A 7,113-nucleotide genomic window follows, 5' to 3' on the forward strand; every position below is an offset into this window, starting at 1 on the left:
GGGGGGGGGGGGATATGTAGAGACCCCACAACAGTGCTGGGAAGGCGCCGGGGCCTCTGGCAGGAGGAGACCCGGGCAGCGCCCTGAGCCCCAAGCCCAGGCCCAGGGCCGGGCGGCCCTCACCGCCCCTACCTTCGGCTTCCCGCCCGGCAGCCGAGGGGCAGACACAACCCCCACAATTCCAGGCGGCCGCAGCGGCAACCAGCTCCCTGTATGCAGACGCAGCGGCCACCGTCAGAAGCCGTGAGCGCGCGGCTATTATGTCACTCGCCTCCTCGCCCAACTGTCGTCTTCCGGACAGCGTACAGCCAGCTCACTCTCTTTCCCGCACTTGGAGCTGTCAACCGCACCCCTCCCGGCTTCTGTTAAGTCCCGCCCCCTAGCGTCTATCTGAGCAAACCTCCTGGAACTTATTTACCCCAGTATCCCTCCGCCAGCGTGAGGTACCCGCGGGCCTAGTTTTGCTCCTAAACCAGAGCTTAACTTCTTTCTAGCGGAAGGATCATCAGAAAGAAGTCAGAGGTGGCACTGCCCTGGTGGTCCAGGGGTTAAGACTGCGGGCTTCAACTGCAGGGTACATGGGTTCGATTCCTGGTTGAGGAACTAAGATTCCCCCAAGACGCATAGTGCGGCCAAAAAGAAACCAGAGGTGGTAGGGAGTAAAAAATCAAACTGGTGTGACTCAGTTGGGATAAAGCAGTAAGGAGTCTGAAGCAATAAACAGTCCTTAGAAAATTTATGCAGTATAGGGCACCTGCAAGTCACCTACTTTATATACTTATATAATGTGTGAATTGAAAACGACTATTTTAAAAATAAAATTCACCATCAGCTCTAATTCCGTTCTACCACTGAATCTTATTTATATATGCCAGGTGTTGTGTATACATTATATTTACTTCTTATAACTTTTTTGTTTTTTGTTTTTTTTGGCTGCATTGGATCTTTGTTGCTGAACGCGGGCTTTCTCTAGTTGCGGCGACCGGGGGCTACTCTTCGTTGCAGTGCACGGGCTTCTCGTTGCGATGGCTTCTCTCGTTGTAGAGCATGGGCTCTAGGCGTGCGGCCTTCAGTAGTTGTGGCTCGCGGGCTCTAGGGCTCAGGCTCAGTTGTTGTGGCGCACGGGCTTAGTTGCTCTGCGGCACGTGGGATCTTCCTGGACGAGGGCTCGAACCCGTGTCCCCTGCATTGGCAGGCGGATTCTTAACCACTGTGCCACCAGGGAAGCCCCTCATAACTTCTTAAGATCAGAACTGTCACCCCCTTTTTATAGATGGAGAAGCTGTGGCTCAAAGAGGTTGAAAGACTTATACAAGTTCATACAGTCCGAAAGTGCTATAACAGGGAATTTAAGTCAGAGGAAGGATAATCTAAACAATAAGAGCAAACAATCAACCTATCTGTTTAGTTCCTTTCCCTATTCCGTGTATTATGTGAGCTTCCAGCAGTTAATCTACTTTCTTGATTATGTTCACTTCAAGCAGATGGAAGACTGACTTCACAGCCATGAACAAACTTTGGTTAGTAGCCTGGGAAGAGAGAACAAGCCCCTAGGCTTCAGTGAGTAGTGCCACTTTATTAGAAAAACCTACATAAGATATTTCCCTGGGACTGGATGGGAAAGGACAGGGAACAGCTCACTTTTCCCATGGAACACCCAGGAGGCTGGTGAGAATAGCTGGGCGCAGAAATAATTCTAGTTTGTGTCACTGCCTAGTACCATGAGGACAGATAATAAATGTTCAACAAGTATTTACTGCATCAGTGGTACATTGCATAGTGAACATATAAATTACAATTGAGCCTGACACAAGTTATAAAAAAGATATTAATAAAGTACTACAAGAGTAAGATGCTTAAAAATAGAATAACTCAATTCTCAGAATTTATACTTAAATGCATGAGCCAAGAGAAGAGTCCAGCTGGACACAGAGCTGCCAACACTCACAGGAGCCTGGCTTCCTTCTTGGGACAGATCTAACCAGCTCAAATATGTGCAGAAGGAAAATTCTGTGTCCCCCCAATCCCCAAACCTCTAAAAGCCCTGATTGAGAACCGCTTCCCAGGGGAACTAGCTCCAAGCTCAAGCCTATTGAGCTGCTAAAATCAGAGTGCAGGGCTGGGCCTAAGCAGATTGCCTCTCCTCTCGTGGCCCCCAAACAAGGAGGACCACTGTAAAGGTAGAAAGTTTGAAATCCAAGGATCAGATTGGGTGGTGGGATCACGTTGGTCTCTTCTCTGTTTCCCTGTATTACTCTTGGAATTGAGCGGAAATAAGTTTTAAATTTCGTTTTCAACAAGTAAACAACAACTAAAAAGTCTTCTGTCCCTTACAGCTCTGTTGGAGAGCTTCCAAGTTCCCTCTTTCACTCCCCAGAAGAGCAAAACCTTGGAAAGGTAAAGAGCCTGGGGAACCACCTTCAACCTTGCCACCATCAATTAGAGGAAACCACAGCACCCACCCCCAGAGCCCCGGCTTGGCAGAGATTTATATGATCAATCTGGCCTACCTCAACAAGCAAGCATTTCTCCTCTGATCAAACTTTCTCAATTAATCTCCAACAAGCCTGATACCCAGTTGTGTGAAAGCATTCCTGACATCAGGAATTGGCTCCCTGCTCTCTCTGGATGGCCCTAGAATGTTGAGTGTGGGGAGCCGGAGCCCTAGCTCTCTGTCTCACCACCCTATTGTCCTGCTCCCTCCTCTCTGTGTACCCCCCAATCCCAGCTCTCACCATACACTTTATTTTTTTTTAATTTATTTAATTAATTTATTTATTTGGTTGCAGCAGGTCTTAGTTGCAGCAGGTGGGCTCCTTAGCTGTGGCATACAAACTCTTAGTTGCGACGTGCATGTGGGATCTAGTTCCCTGGCCAGGGATCGAACCCAGGCCCCCTGCATTGGGAGCATGGAGTCTTAACCACTGCGCCATCAGGGAAGTCCCTCACCATACACTTTAAATCCTGCTGCCAGGAATCACTTCTGAACTCCAGACATTTTATTTACTTGAACATGAGTACCGTGCTACATGCGGTGAGGATACATCTCTGATACTATCCCACCTGTTCTTACCCTTAAAGAGCTCAGAGTCAGATGAGAGACACAGAAATGTAAACAGATCAAATCAACACAGTCCAGCAAGGGCCATAAAACAGAAATTTTAACAAAGAGCTATAAGTTCACACTTCTGTCTATCTTTCCAGATCCCTTATGTGAATAAAACTTTTTCACATTCATCATCTTGTTTGCTTCAGACAGCCGTATGAGGCAGATGGGGCCAATTTTTATCCCCATTTTACAAATAAAAGAAAAACTCTTCTCTCTGAACTCTTCAGAGCTGTGCTGTCCAACACAGTAGCCAATAGCCACATGCAGTATTTAGATTTAAATTAATTAAAATTAAATAAAATTTTAAGCTCAGTTCCTTAGTCACACCAGTCACATTTCAAGTGCTCAAGAGCCACATGTGGCTAATGTCTACCATATTGGACAGTGCAGATTATGAAACATTTCCATCATCGCTAAAAGCTCTGTTAGAAACAGTGCTTTAGAGGTCCTGAGAGGCTGAGAGTCAGTGCAAGGGCAGGACTGTGAAGCTAGAGAGAGCTCTCTGCGTTCCCAGAAAAGCTAAATCTAGCTGCCAACATGGAAGAAGCAAGAAGCTGAGAGCAAGAAGCTGAGGGGAGGGGCTGGGGCTTCCCCGGTGGCGCAGTGGTTGAGAGTCCACCTGCCGATGCCGGGGACACGGGTTCGTGCCCCGGTCCAGGGAGATCCCACATGCCGCGGAGTGGCTGGGCCCGTGAGCCATGGCCGCTGAGCCTGTGTATCCGCAGCCTGTGCTCCGCAACGGGAGAGGCCACAACAGTGACAGGCCCGCATACCGAAAAAAAAAAAAAAATTCAAAGGGTTCTCACCAAACAGCTCCCACTGAGGCCAAAGCTAAACCCCAAGAACCATGATTCTGTCTCCAGAAACACCTTCAATCACACACCTACTCGTGTACACAGACATTTGACACAAATGTACTGCCTATGGGCACCCACAAAGGCACTGAATCACAGGAACACACACACAGAGCAGACAGCAACAGCCACATAACAAAGCATCCACAGTCATTTATTTAGCAATTTGGGCAGGGCTTGGCAGGGAAGAATAGACTCTGCTCTGTGCACTGTCCACTGGCGTTGCTCAACTAAGGCATGGTTTTCACTCACATGGCTGGCAGTTGACGCTGGCTGTCAGTTGGGACCTCGGCTGGGGCTGTCAGCCAAGACACTGACAAGTGGCCTCTCCCAGGATCTGCTTGGCCTCCTCACAACTTAGTGGCTGGTTTCCAAGAATGAGCATCCCAAGAGAACCAAGCATTAAGGTGCATGGTATTTTTATGATCTAGCCTCAGAAGTCACGTAGCACTATTTCTGCCGTACTCTATTGGTTGAACCCTTCTCTCCTCTGACATTGTCCCTAATAAAGGTCCCCAAGCACCAAAGCTTTGGGAGATCACATGTGGAGAATAAGGCTTGCCATGTGGCACGTCACAGGACGTTGGATCATCAAATCCAATATCGTTGTCAGCAGAGAGCCTAGAATTGGGGTTGTAGAGCAGTGTAAGAACAGGCTTTGAAATTGGACAGATGTTTTAAGTCCTGACTGCCCCTCACTAGCTAAGCCAGTTGCTTTAAATTTAAGCAATGTTAGAGGTGTGTTTCCTTATTTGTAAAAAGGAGATAATATTAGTACTCACCTCAGTAATTGTTATGGAGATTAAATGGGATAATATATATAAAGCATTTAGCCCAGTGCCTGGCACAGTAAGTGCTGAATAGTTCTTAGCTATTACTATTCTTTTCCATGCCTGTTGGCTACACAGATGTTGTGCTAGAAGCTGGGCAAAGTTAAATCACACACATATACACATGTGGGTACTTATAGACACACAGGGGATCCGGCTTTATATCCCTACTTATATTCTAAGTAATTATCCCACTCTCAGATGTACACATATTACACACATATTATACATCATGCCCAGACTCTATAGGAACTTTTCCGGAAAGGTTGGAAGAGGTATTACTAAGGCAGACAAAGCCTCCTTCCAGTCAAAAATGAGACACAAAAAAACGAAAGGTATGGCAGTGTCTCTGGGACAGAGGGTTTCAAGGCAGTTCTTCTGGGGAAAAGAATACTGCATTTTCTGAGCTGGGTTAGAGTGACAAGTTGAATGTGGTTTTTCTCAGCAGTGTCTTTATTAGTCCATATGTTGGAGCACACAACAGGCCAGCTCAGGTGTCAAGGGGCTGGTCACATGCAACTAATCATTCTTGTTTACCTAGTGTGGCTTCCCATTTCCCCACAGCCTCTGCAGAGACGCCCAGTGTGGGAGGCATTGGCACCAAGATCATTATGGAATTATGAGACCCATCGAACCATCATTAGAGCCACTGTGGGGAAATAAATCTTCCCCGGCTAGAACTGGACTGCACAGCCATGGAAACCCTCCTAATATGTGTTCCTCAGGAACTGGCAGGGGTAAGAGCTGAAGAGTGGGGTAAGGTTAAGGGGTCCTTCTCCAGGGCTGGGGATCTAGGGGCTCTGGCCTTGTCCACTCCTCATCCTGGGGAACAATGATAATAATGACAACCTAATGTTAAATAGAACTTTACAGTTTATATCACTTTTTTGCATTCATTATACCATTTAATTCTCATAGGAATCCTGTGAGATGCAGGATACATTGTCCCTCATTAACCAAAAAGGAAACTGAAGTTCAAATACTCTGAGAGATGTGGCATGGTAGAGATGACCCATGGTAGCCCCAAGATGGAACATGTGGAATGGAGTGCTTCTAAGAGTCCAGTTAGATCTCAGCTTTGATCTAGCTGCAAATCTAATATTTTCATATTACAAATAGGTCAGCTTTTATCTACCAGAGTATATCCATTAGTTAACAAATTTATTGAGTTCATAAGCCAGGTGGTATGCTAAGAGCTGGCAATATATGGTAAGTGAGCTGACTTAGTCCTCAAGTAAATTAAAGAAAGCCTCAACTTTTTTGCACTCCTGTCATTCAGAGGTGGGTTATATTTCCCCTCCCTTTGAATCTGGGTTGGCCTGTGACTGCTTTGACCAATGGAGTACAGAAGAAGTGACACTCTTCAATTATAAGCCCCATCTTTCAGAGTTTCCATTTTGGTTTTTTGGATACCTGAGCCACTCTTTCATAAGTCCAATCACTCTGAGGGAGGGACAGTATGGAAAGGGGCCCAGCTGAGCCCAGGCTTCCAGCTGACTTGCCAAGGTACCAGACATGAGTGAAGCCTTCTTGGACCCTCTAGACCAGACCAATTTCTAGCTGAGTGCCGATGAGCGGTGCCAGTCAATATCACATAGAGCAGAAGAATCATCCAACCAAACCCTTCCTGAAGTCCTGTTGCACAAAATCATGAGATGTAACAGAATGGTTGTTTTGGCAAACCTCTTCTATAAAGGGCCAGATAGTAAATACTTTAGGCTTTGTGGGCTATGTACCACCTCTGTCACATATTGTTCTTGTTTATGGGGTTTCTTTTACAACCCCTTAAAAATGTGAAAAAAAAGTTCTTAGTTTTTCAGTTATATAAAAACAGGTGAGGGACTTCCCTGTGGTGCAGTGGTTAAGAATCCACCTGCCAATGCAGAGGACACGGGTTCGAGCCCTGGTCCGGGAGGATCCCACAGGCCGCAAAGCAACTAAGCCCACAACTCAGTAGTTGTGCACCACAACTACTGAGCCTGTACTCTAGAGCCTGTGAGCTGCAACTACTGAAGCCCGTGTGCCACAACTACAGAAGCCCACGTGCCTAGAGCCCGTGCTCCACAACAAGGGAAGCCACCGCAACGAGAAGCCTGCGCACCACAACGAAGAGTAGCCCCCACTCGCCACAACTAGAGAAAGCCTGCACAGCAACGAAGACCCAATGCAGCCAAAAATAAATAAATTAATTAATTAATTTAAAAACAACAACAACAACAACCAAAAAAACAGGTGGTAGGCTGGATCTGGTACATGGGTCCTACTATGCCAACCTCTGCTTTAGGCCACTAAGGTTTGGGGTAGTTTGTTACCTAGAAAT

At 46.6% G+C, this 7,113-nt stretch overlaps 1 protein-coding gene across 1 annotated transcript in view; it reads right to left on the reverse strand.

Annotated features, from left to right (window-relative positions):
- SIL1 (SIL1 nucleotide exchange factor) overlaps nucleotides 1-239 on the reverse strand; it is a 251,388-nt gene extending 251,149 nt beyond the window's left edge. Inside the window, exon 1 of the mRNA XM_007461430.1 lies at nucleotides 133-239. The gene's annotated coding sequence lies outside the window, so the exon portion shown is untranslated. The remainder of the gene's footprint in view (nucleotides 1-132) is intronic.
- Between the last annotated feature and the right edge of the window lie 6,874 nt (nucleotides 240-7,113).

Source organism: Lipotes vexillifer, unplaced genomic scaffold, assembly GCF_000442215.2.
Source record: "Lipotes vexillifer unplaced genomic scaffold, Lipotes_vexillifer_v1.1 scaffold217, whole genome shotgun sequence".
Lineage (NCBI taxonomy): Eukaryota > Metazoa > Chordata > Mammalia > Artiodactyla > Lipotidae > Lipotes > Lipotes vexillifer.